The sequence below is a fragment of the Artibeus jamaicensis genome, unplaced genomic scaffold (genome assembly GCF_021234435.1).
Source record: "Artibeus jamaicensis isolate MK-2021 breed Jamaican fruit bat unplaced genomic scaffold, CSHL_Jam_final contig_241, whole genome shotgun sequence".
NCBI lineage: Eukaryota > Metazoa > Chordata > Mammalia > Chiroptera > Phyllostomidae > Artibeus > Artibeus jamaicensis.
Window position 1 is genome coordinate 4,178,636 of NW_026521509.1, and position 12,367 is coordinate 4,191,002.

The following is a 12,367-nucleotide window of genomic DNA, read 5'->3' on the forward strand; positions in this document are numbered from 1 at the left end:
AAGAAGTAGGGGGAAGGTTGTAGTATTAGAAGACATATCTCATCTGAATCTTAGACAAGGCTTTTTCTCAAATTTTAAGCCATTTTCCATAGAGTGGTACAAACCATAAATTGCAGTCTTAAGGTTTTTTGAAATGTCAGTAAAAGGACTTTCAGAGTTTACATTTGAAATCCCTAACTTCTTAGTTAAGAGAAAATGTCATAAAATGTATCTTCATATTCCAGACTGTTGAGAAACTTTCAACATTTCCAATACTTGCCTTATATTCAACCAACGAAGAGGAATACTCTATGAAAATAAGCATAAACCCAAGGCATTGTGTTGCCGTAGGAAGAGCACTGGTACTTCTTGTTACTTTACAGCTCATCGCTTCCTGCATTGATCGCTGCCTAATTAGGACTCCACAGCACAGTAATTCTTCCACAAGCATGAGAGCCCTTCAGGCCAAATCCTAGTTATTCCTCTTTGAGAAAACAGTCTAGTAGGGTGGGTAAGGGAGTGGAATCTGCAGCCAGAGAGCCCGGATCCAAACTCTGGCTCCACAATTTCATCAGCCAAGTGATGTTGGGCAAATTAAATAACCTTGCCATGCCTCAGTTTCCTGATCTATAAAACTGGAGTATTAATAATAATAGTACTTCCTCATTGGTTTTTGTGAGATTGCAAGAGTTAATATATACAACATATGTAAACTGCTTACAATAGTGCATTTCACAGAGTGCTATTCCTGTGAACTATTATCATATATTTTTAGCATTTTTTTCAAAATTTCAGTTTCTGTATATACAAATTTGAATCCTGTGACCAATACAGTAAAACCACTATTTATATAGCATTTACATTATATTATAAGTGACTAGGAACTATAACTAGAGATGATCTAAATTATATAGGAGGATATGTGTAAGTTACATGTAAAGACTCATTTTATCTTAGGGCATCCAAGAATTTGGGTCAAGTATCTGCAGGGGTCCTGAAACCAATCCTGTGTAGTTATCAAGGGACAGAGAGAACTGTACACATTTCTGCAATGCAGGCTAGAGACAATATAGAAAGCAGAGGAAAAGTAACCCAAGAGATGGAATTGTATTCAAGTTTCTGAGGAAGGAGAAAATTGAGATATAGACAAGAGGAACTGACAGCATGTTTTGTGAGAAGAACAATTGAAATATACTATCTCAGCTAAATGGGGTCATTTAAAATTTCCCATAAAGATTTTTTTTCAGGGGTCTTTGCTTCTCTGGGACCAGCAGCTTGAGAAAGCAACACTATTTCCTAACACCTGAAAGATCTGGAGCATTTGGACAGTGAACTAGACACAGAGGAACCCTGTTACCATCCACTAATGTGTGCACAACCAGCAGTAGTGAAACGAGCTGATAAGTCCTTGAAACTGCAAGAAGAGACAGGAGAAAGAAGGAAATCCTGAGTGGTTCCTAATGAGCAAAATATGACAAATGAACAGTAATTTTCCAGTCTTCAGTACTGGTCATTTACAATGAAAAAAAATAAAGCTTATAACTACCTCTTAATGTGCCAGAGTCATCCTCTCAGGTTAGTGCATTTAAAATCTCCTTATAAAGGCTTTTCAGTACACTCTTCTGGTCAGTATTACTAAATGTAGATGCCTAAAATTGTAGTTTTTTTCAAACATGACCTATCTTATTGAAGAGATTTTGAGGAACCTTGCCTTCACTGTTGGGGAAGAATGCACCTGTGACACTTCATATCCGCTTTACCTGATTGTCAGTGATTTCCACTGATGTCAGAAGGGATGGTAGTGGTACTACATCTGTATCCAGAGTCAAGTACAAAGTTGATTTTGATTTATGGTAAAGAATTTAAATAATCTATTTCCCAGAAATAAAGCATTATATAAAAAAAGATGTATATCCAGAATGTGTGTGTGTGTGTATATATATATATATATATATATATATATATATATATATATCTCCTTATCTGGTCATTTACTGGGCTTTATCTTGCCCATTTATTCTTCTAGTGCTTAGTTATAATGGGTTCTCTGCAGGAAAATAAACAGGAAGACTGCTGTATTCCTCCATGCTGCCTGGGTACCAAAATTTTGCTGATTTCATATCAATAATAGAATGGTCAGTTTTGACTGTGAAGCTCCACTCACATGTTAGTTTTCACCAGTTCTTATTTCCACTATTTCTTTCTTTTTTTTTGTCCTCACCCAAGGACAGATTTTCAATGCTTTTGGAGAGAGAGAAGGAGCAAGGGCGGGGGTGGGGGAGAGAGAGATGTGAGAGAGAGAGGTTGGTTTCTTTCTCACACATGCCCTGACAGGGCATTGAACCTCCAATGTGGTTTGTGCCCTGACAGGGAATCCAACTCATAACACTTTAGTCTACCAGAGAATGTTCCAACCAACCAACTTCACTAGCCAGGACTATTGCCACCATTTCTTTCTGCAGACATCCTCAGCCCAACCTTGAGACTCCCAGGATGCTAGCTAACAAAGGAGATGGGAGATATTGTCAGGAAGAGCTTTTTACCTATAATCCTGCTTCTCCCCAAACCAGTTATAACATTGCAGTCAACTCCATCAAGTGTATGAGTCTCTTTGAGGAAATAAACAAGCTGTACATATGCCTGGATCATAAAAGAACTCAATTTAAATGTAGCACATGAAATATTGTTTAATATCTTAACTTGCCTCTGTACTGAAGTACAACTAATAATGACAGTGGACTGGAAAGCCAAGGCCAGCCTAAGGTATTTACATTCCATTCTCCATTAGAATTTTCTATAGATGCATACATTTTCTCTGTTTCCGTGGATGGCAATTTATATAGGTTATAAGAGACATGGAAAACCTAACAGGAAATAGGCCTCCAGATAGGTTATTCAAATAATGGATAGGTTCAGGTTCAAATAACCTGAACAATACACCTTTGCAACCAAGTGCAAGTCACACCCCCACGTAGGAAAGAGAAGCTATAATTCTCCTCCCCTCTTTCACCATCCAGAATGCTGACTTCCTCTTTGCTCACATCCAGAGCCATCCATTTTCTTTTTCGAAAAATGATTATGCAAAGAATTACCTCTCAAAACAAAAAAGAAAACTATGGCTTGTAGTGTGGAACTCAGGTCATGCTATTGGGAGCAGCATCATTATGGTTTGGGCTTTACTAATATTATGGAAATCTAACTCTGTTTAACAGAAACCTTAAAGGAGGAGAAATGGTTTTAAATCCTAAGAAAAAAATATAATAAGCCTCCAGCCATCTCCAATGACCCACACCAAAGAGAATGATTTCCTCTTAAAAGTATATTTATATATAAAATACCAGGTTGAGCTAGATACCAAGCCAAGGGACTGTTTTGCAGCCTATGGGAAGGTTAGGAGAACAATTATCTAGGGTGGTGATGCTAAGTAATGTAACTTGTTTCTGCTCTGAGCTGTCCTTTTCTAGACACCCAGCTCACTCCACCCTGCTTTCCAGGCCCAGCCTCAGGGAGCCACCCTATCTTGGTTTTCCTATTCTTCGCCTACAAGTCACACTGTTATAGTCAACACCCCCTAAGCCTGCATTTCTCTTCTATGCCTCCAAGCCTTTGTGGATGTTATTCGTCTGCTTAAAATATTATATGTCACCTTATAAAAAATCTGTCTTCTAAATATTTATTCTGTCTTCAAGTCTTCCTTGACTTCCCAAAACAGAAGTAACACTACCTTCTGTGGAAACCTAGAGAAGGCACTTCCATCTTTAAAATGTATTTTTCAAGGTCAGCATGTAGACAGCGAATATTTGTTGCATTCCTACCATGCACAAGACCTTCTATTGGGCATTGTGCAGGGCATGTGTTCCTCAGGCTGCGCAGTTCTTGAAAGTGAAAAATTGTTGGCCACCTCCAAGATACGAGTATATAATTGAGCACCATTTTAAATTAATGCAATATTGCTCAAAAGCTCATATTTTTTTGTCATTTTTTAAAGGAGACTTAAAATCAGTTTGATGTTAATATCCCAAGTGCATTCTCATTGCAGTTTGGATCAACTCCTATTACTCGAACTTAATTTTTTGTTTTTAAATAAAACTAATGAATTCAAATGTCTGCATATCAACAGAAAAACGATCCTCTCTTCTGTGTAATTAAGTGCATTGTATTAATGTGTGCATAATGTAAAATCAATAAATAATGAATTACCACTGATTATAATTGAATGCTTTCATAATTTTATTGTCAGCCATGATACATAGTACATTTATACAGCATTAAATTAATTAGTGTGTCATTTCTATTACATACATCAGCAGTGAAGTAATGCAATGACATCTGTTTTTAATGCTTTAAAGATGATATCCCTTATAAATAAAAGAAAGAGTTCCTGGAGATGTTTTCAGTGATGGGCATTTATGGTGGTACATCTGATAAAGGTGTTTACACTCTTTACAATAACTATATTTTAATCCTCTAGCCATTGAGTAATGACACTAAGACATAAAAACTTTCTTACTGTGTAAGTAAATTGAGGAACTCTTCTTTTGTTACATTGCTCTACCTCATTGAATGTTTATCTATTACCAATGATAGGCTGTTTGTCCACCCTTTAGAAGTAACAGAATAGAGATATAAAGATAGTCTGATCAGAACATAAGAGAACAGTGAAGACTTTTTTGTTGAAGGCCAATTTGTGGCATTTTGTAATCATCACTCCTTTCACAAAACCCATATTTAGTTTGTTAGTACAAAGCCAACAATGATGAAGGAATTCTCATTGGGAATTATTTGATAAGGTCAATGAAATACTGCATTTCAGAAATGACTAAAAAGCTGTTAACTGAGGTTGGGTTGCCAGATTTAGCAAGTAAAATCACTGCATGAAATATTTGGGACATACTTAAACAAAAGAGATGTTTATCACTGATCTAAAATTCAAATGTAACTGTTTCCTGTATCTTTATCTGCTAGATCTGGCAACTAACTCTTACAGAGGGGGAATCAGAGAAGGCTTCTTGGGTGAGGTGGTACTTGAGTCAGGGTGAAGGACCACTTGAAGTTAGGTAGTTGAGAGTGCGTAGGTTGGGCAAGGGACTTGAGGCAAAGGCATGAAGATGATAGTTAGAGGATAAATATGGAAAGAGTGATGAAGAAGAGGTGTGAGCCCTTCAGTTTGAAGATTAACTTCTTTTCTTAAAAGATGTTATTTACTTACTTTTAGAGACAGGGGGAGGGAGAAACATATAGGTGTGGTTGCCTCTCATGCGCCCCCTACTGGGGACCTGGCCCATAACCCAGGCATGTGCCCTGCCTGGGAATTGCACCAGTAACCTTTGGTTTGCAGGCAGGAGCTCGATAGGCTAAGCCACACCAGCCAGGGCTGAAAATTAACTTCTAACTTTACAATGATAACAGATACAAGAGACATTATTTTACTTGAATCTCCAACCCTTTTCTCCAAGTTCACATTGCAATCTGACAGGTGTAAGCATAGGAGCAGTCATGCAAAAACAGTTGCTTAAAAGAATACAAAGCTCTGCTCTGTCCAAAATTCTTTCTCTCCTTGTAGAAACTTCAACAGGGTTCACCTTGCTCTTGGAGAGCTAATCGGCCTTTGGTTTTTTCCAGAAGGAAATATAATCTCTTGTCTTTTCTTTGAAAATGTCACATTCCACATTCTATGTAAATGTTTTCACCTGTCTGGATATCAGATATCAATGTAATTTTGGGGCTGGAGTGGGAAATTTCATTGCTCCAAAAGCACAATTTTCACCAATAACTGATGGTCGATGATAGAACCAAATGCCCTTGAATGTAAATTGATGTTTGTATGCTGTTTGCATACTGACTTCTGGAAATATCTGTTCTAAGCCTAAACTGTTGTTCATCATGTAACTCAATAGAATTTCTCAATATGAGGCCAATACTGTGGTAAATCATACTTATTCCTATTGCTCTTCATACAAAGTATGTGTATATATTCCTATTGATACCACTTATTGCGAGGAGTCTCAGAAATTTATTTCAAAATGAATATGTCATGGATTTTCAAGCAATATATCTAAACTCTCTACTTAAAATATAGAGCCAAATGGATGCATTTTGAGCCCAAAATGGCTGAAAAGAAAGAAAAGGTCAAGTAGAAGAAACGACCTGATCTTATGAAAAATTAGTGCTACTATTACCATTAGCAATGAGTTGTAAATCATTCTTTTTTGGAATACAAATACAAAACCCCCTCTATATAAAGGCAATATATGAAAATAAAAATGTTTTGTATTTCATCATGTGACATTTTGATCTTTTTCTAACTTCTTCTTTGGTTTTATTTTTATGCATACACACACCAAAAAAGCATCTAGAGTAGTTTCAATCCTCTCATAAACCATGAACCTCTTCAACACAAATAAAAAACATTCACTCATATACTCACGCATCTCACCTCCCTTCTTCCACAAACACAAAATCATTGCACCACTACCACTAAAATCCGTCATGAGTTAGTAATATCTTTGTCTTTGGTGCAAGCAAAAAAAAAAAAAAAAAAAATCCATTTTACTCCTTTACTGCAAGAGACCCATCCTGGAGTTACCGCCATCTAGTGACAACTAAGGGTATTTATTCCTTTTACTTTTCAAAACTAAATTGCCTAAATTTTAAAAAAAGTAACATACAGTGAAGCCAAAGTGGGTAAGATCGAGGGTGGGAGGAAGGGATGGATGGGATGGGGGAGTGGTTGGAAGAAAATTGAGACAACTGTACTTGAACAACAATAAAAAAGTAAAATAAAGTGGAAATAAACAAGAAAATAAATATAAAGACTCTGGTAGAACTCTTTAGTATATAGTACATCTGCCACAGCATTGTTTGACTGTAAATCAAGGTAATTATTTTTGTTTTCAAATAAAGTGAACTCCCAATATTTTAGCATGTTTATATTTTACTTTGTGATGAAAATGTAAACTACACAGGTTATGGATTTCTTTTCACATTAAACTTATAAAAATTCTTTGCTGAAAAAATATTTCTTTTTCACTTACTTACCAACTGTTTCCAGTAATAATTTGCTATTTTTATAGAATGTGCCTACATCTGTAGCTCTTATCTGGAGAAGTTTCTGTGTGGGCAGGTTCCTGAGATGTTGCCACAAATGATTTCCTTGTATTCATGACTCTGCAAAAATATTGACTTAAAGAAAAAAAGTGTTAACATTTGGTCAAAATATTTTAGGATTCTTTCAGAAATAAGGTATTAAATAACTTAAGCTAAATATAGCTATAAAAATCTAGCCATGTAGGAATTTTCTTTCTTTTTTATTAAACAGTGCCCTCCTATCATTTTTCACGGTCACATATATAGTACCTCAAGGTGGAAAGTGACTTCTTGTCTAAACTAGAAAACAGAGATACTGTGGAAATTTTTAATTTAAATATTTTATTGTTTGTGCTATTAGAGTTGTCCCAATTTTCCTCCTTTGCCCACCTCCACCCAGCCCGCCCTCTGTTCCCACAGTCAATCCCACACTGTTGTCCTTGTCCATGGGTCATTCGTACATGTTCTCTGACTAGTCCTTTCCCCTTCTTTCAACCAGAATTTTACTTTGGTCATCTTAAGAATCAAATGCAGCCCTATCGACTACAAATGATAGCTTCCAGGTAAGTGGCCAGATTTCATAAAGAACTAATTGTATCAATAGGGCTTATTTAAAAGTAATCTGTCTTGACTTTCAAAAATACCAGAAATAATACATATAATATTTCTAGTTAGTTTACTTTCCCCTAAGGAACAGAATAAAAATATCTTGAACAACAATACAAAAATATATACCACAGATAGTGACCACTCCGAATGGGCAAGTGGATCATTTTATGCGGCTGAAGAAGTGCTGAGGTGCTTAGGCCAGTGTGTGCCAGTAAGGAAAACCCTTAGATACCAACAGGCAGACTCTGGGTCTCAACTACTTTTCTTTTCCCCGTGTCACTGAAACCAAGTCTCATGAATCTATGTCTTGTAAAAAAAGTTATAAATGTCATATTAAAACATGTGTGATATACAGTTCCTCCACCTGAACTAGGAAACAAAAGCAACAGTCGATTTCCGAGGCTTAGTGCTTTCATATTTTCATATGAGAATTGAATTCAAGAAGTGTGTCAGAGTGATATTACTGAGTCATAATATTAGGGCTGTAATGATTAAAGTTGGTTGGTGCCTTGGAAATAGACATTTACAATTAATCAGAATGTTTGGTTGAAGTCTTCTATAAATGATTTTGAAATTAATACATACAATGCTGATTCAATTATTTGAGAAGTATAAAAATTTATATTTCTTATTTAAAAGGTAATCTAGTCTTTGTTCCTGGTCATCTTTCTCTGTTCTCATATTGATGATTTTACCCCAGAAGTGGAATCAAAGTTGAGAAATAGTTAATGAGCGCCCTTGGTGTACCCTGGATGTTATATAACACCACTTTAATGTGTGCAAATAAATAATGTAATAGGAATTGTGCAATTATTTCAGCAACAGAGAAATCCAAATTTTTTATATTTAATATAAAAACAAATAGAGCATTAAAACAATTAAATTGAATAAGCACAGATACCTGTGACATCAGAAGTATGTTTTTTCAGCTTGATTTCTTAAGTGGCCATTGCTTGATCTGTATTATAGGAATCTTAAATTTTAAAGAAAAGTAACATTTCCTAACATATTATATTAATACACTAAGACAAGGGTGTGAAACTCATTTTCACTGGGGGCCATACCAGCCTCGTGGTTTCCTTCCAGGGCTGAAATAGTTTTAGGACTGTATAAATGTAACTACTCCTTAACTGTTAAGGAGCTGAAATTACATTTGGCCCTTTGAAGGCAACTACGAGGCTGATGTGGCCCCAGTCAAAATGAGTTTGACACCCCTGCACTAAGAGGAATAAAAATCTTTCAGAGATTTTAGGAAAGTCCACAGCATGAGCCAAGACAGACTGTGTATATGAAAAAGCTACTGAGTCCACAACTTGGAAGGGACAGGATCTCCAGAAATCAGCAGGGTGTGAGAAATAATGTCAGCCAGGTTGATGGAGACAGATATGGTGGCTGCCAGCCTGCTCTTTGAGAGAAGTGCTCAGCAAAGGAACTATGGCTCTGCCAGCACTGCTGTCTGGGAAAAAGTTTCACCTCCAGTCATCTCCCTGAGGCCAGATACTTAAGTTACTCCATGTATGTCTCAGATGACTTTTGAGCTGCTGCCCAAGCACTGGAGCTCAAAGGGAGTGGGTCTAACTATGTCTGTGCAGTACCTTTAAGAGGAATGCCTGGGACTCCAGAAGCCCTCCCTCTCACTCAGTCACAGTTCCTGCTGGTTTAACAGCCAGAAGTTATGGGGACTTTTCTTCCAGACACTGAAACCCTGGGCTGGGGAATCTGGTGAATCTGGTGGGGGGCCTGGGACTCCTCATAGGGGACCTCTGCAACCAAAATATCCCTCCCAAATTTTACCTGCCACACATGGATATGGACCTGTCTATTCATTCTTCTGTCCCTCCTACCGGTCTTGATGTGGCTTCTCCTGTATACCCTTGGCTATAGGGCCTTTGTCCCCGCTAGACTTCAGGTGGGTTTTTTTGAAAGAGGGGAAGGGAAGGAGAGAGGGAGAGAAACATCAATGTATGCTGCCTTTCGTGTGTCCCCTGCTGGGAACTGGCGTGCAACCCAGGCATGTGCCCTGGCTGGGAATTGAACCGCGATCCTTTGGTTCACAGAACCATGCTCAATCCACTGAGCTACAACAGCCAGGGCTGACTTCAGGAAGTTTTTAATGGCGGTTGTTCCTTAGTTCAGTCGTAATTTTGAAGTGGTTGTAGGAGGAGGTGAGTACAGCATTTACCTACTCTGTCATTTTGACCGAAAGCCTACCTCCATATTTCTAAATATATGCTTGTATTGGTATTTTTGATTAATCACCTTTAAATAGTACCTTCTGACTTCCTATTATAGTAGATAAGAATTTAGATCTCTTACACTTCCACCTTTATCCTTTCCTTTCCCCCATACTCCTGGTATATATAGTTACATCACAATTTGGGGAAAACCTGTATTCAATGCTGATACTGTATGATCATGTACATCCTATTCACAGTTGAGCCAATTAGTATATTGTGATTATACTTCCCTTATCTAATTATTTCTTGTTTTTCTAGGTGTTAACAATGTATACCTCATATATAATTAGATTTTTTCCTTTTCCTATTTTTATCCAAACACTCCATCACTGTCTAAATACTTTTTTCCACATAAGCAAACATGCGAGATAATTTCTCAATTTTTTTGCTACTTCAGAATGTTTATTTCTTTCTTTAATTTTATTTAGTTATTTTTCAAGTACAGTTTTTTGTCTATTTTTCCCATCCCAGCCTCCCTCGCCCCTTGCTCCCCACCTCCCTCCCATTTCCACCCCCCTTAGTTCTCCTCCCTGTGTCCTTCATATTTGTTTCTCCAAATCCCTCCCCCTTTTTCCCCTTAACTTCCCTTCCTTCTCCCCTCTGGTCACTATCCCCTTGTTCTCTATTTCAGTGTCTTTGTTTTTTTTTTTCTGCTTGCTTGTTTGTTTTGTTGTTTAGCTTCCTGTTAAAGGTGAGATCATATGGTATTTGTCTTTCGGCACCTGGCCTATTTCACTCAGCATAATGCTTTCCAGTTCCATCCATGTTGTTGCAAAGGGTAGTAGCTCCTTCTTTCTCTCTGCTGCATAGAATTCCATTGTGTATATGGAACACACTTTTTGGATCCATTCATTTACTGATGGGCACCTAGGTTGCTTCCAACTCTTGGCTATTGTAAATTGTGCTGCTATGAACATTGTGGTGCATAGGTTCTTTGATATTGATGTTTTAGGATTCTTAGGATATAATCCCAGCAGTGGAATTGCTGGGTCAAAAGGCAGGTCGATTTTTATTTTTCTGAGAAAATTCCATACTGTTTTCCATAATGGTTGTACCAGGCTGCACCCCCACCAACAGTGAACTAAGGACCCCTTTTCCCCACAACCTCTCCAACATTTGTTGTTTGTTGCTTTGTTTATGATAGCCATCCTGACTGGTGTAAAGTGGTATCTCATTGTGGTTTTAATTTGCATCTCTCTGATAGCTAACGATATTGAGCATCTCTTCATGTGTCTCTGAATGTTCTGTATGTCCTCCTTGGAGAAGTGTTTGTTCAAGTCCTTTTCCCATTTTCTAATTGGGTTGGGTGTCTTCTTAGAGTGGAGTCGTGTAAGTTCTTTGTATATTTTGGAGATTAAACCTTTGTCTGAGGTATCATTGGCAAATATGTTTTCCCATACAGTTGGTTGTCTTGCTAATTTAATACTGTTTCCTTTAGCTATGCAGAAGCTTTTTATTTTGATGAGATCCCATTTGTTTATTCTTTCCTTTACATTCCTTACTCTAGGGGACATATCAGTAAAGAAGTTGCTGCCTGAAATATCTGAGATTTTCTTGCCAATGTTCTCCTCTAGAACTTTAATGGTGTTATGACTTACAATTAAGTGTTTAATCCACCTTGAATTTATTTTGGTGTATGCTGTAAGTCTGTGCTCAAGTTTCATTTTTTTGCACATAGCTGTCCAGTTCTCCCAACACCATTTGTTGAAGAGGCTATCTTTACTCCATTTTATGTTACTGCCCCTTTGTCGAATATTAATTGACTGTAGAGAGTTGGGTTGATTTCTGGACTCTCTGTTCTGTTCCATTGGTCTATGTGCCTGTTTTGATGCCAGTACCAGGCTGTTTTGATTACAGTGGCCTTGTAATACAGTTTGATATCAGGTATTGTGATCCCCCCTACTTTGTTCTTCTTTCTCAAAAGAGCAGCTGCTATTCGGGCTCGTTTATGGTTCCATATGAATTTTCAAAGTGTTTGTTCTATGTCTGTGAAATATGCCATTGGTACTTTAATAGGTATTGCATTGAATCTGTATATTGCTTTGGGTAGTATGGACATTTTGATGATGTTAATTCTTCCAATCCATGAACAAGGTATATGTTTCCATTTGTTTGTGTCTTCCTTGATTTCGTTCTTCAGGGCTGTGTAGTTTTCTGCATACAGGTTTTTTACCTCCTTAGTTAGGTTTATTCCCAGATATTTTATTTTTCTTTTTGCTATATCAAATGGGATTTTTCTCTTTATTTCTGCTTCTGCTGATTCACTGTTGGTATACAAAAATGCCTTTGATTTCTGGATATTGACTTTGTAACCAGCTGTTTTGCCAAACCCATGAATTAGTTTGAGCAGTTTTTGGGTAGAGTCTATAGGATTTTCCATGTACACTATCATGTCATCTGCAAACAGTGAGAGTTTTGCTTCCTCCTTTCCTATTTGGATGCCTTTTATTTCCTTT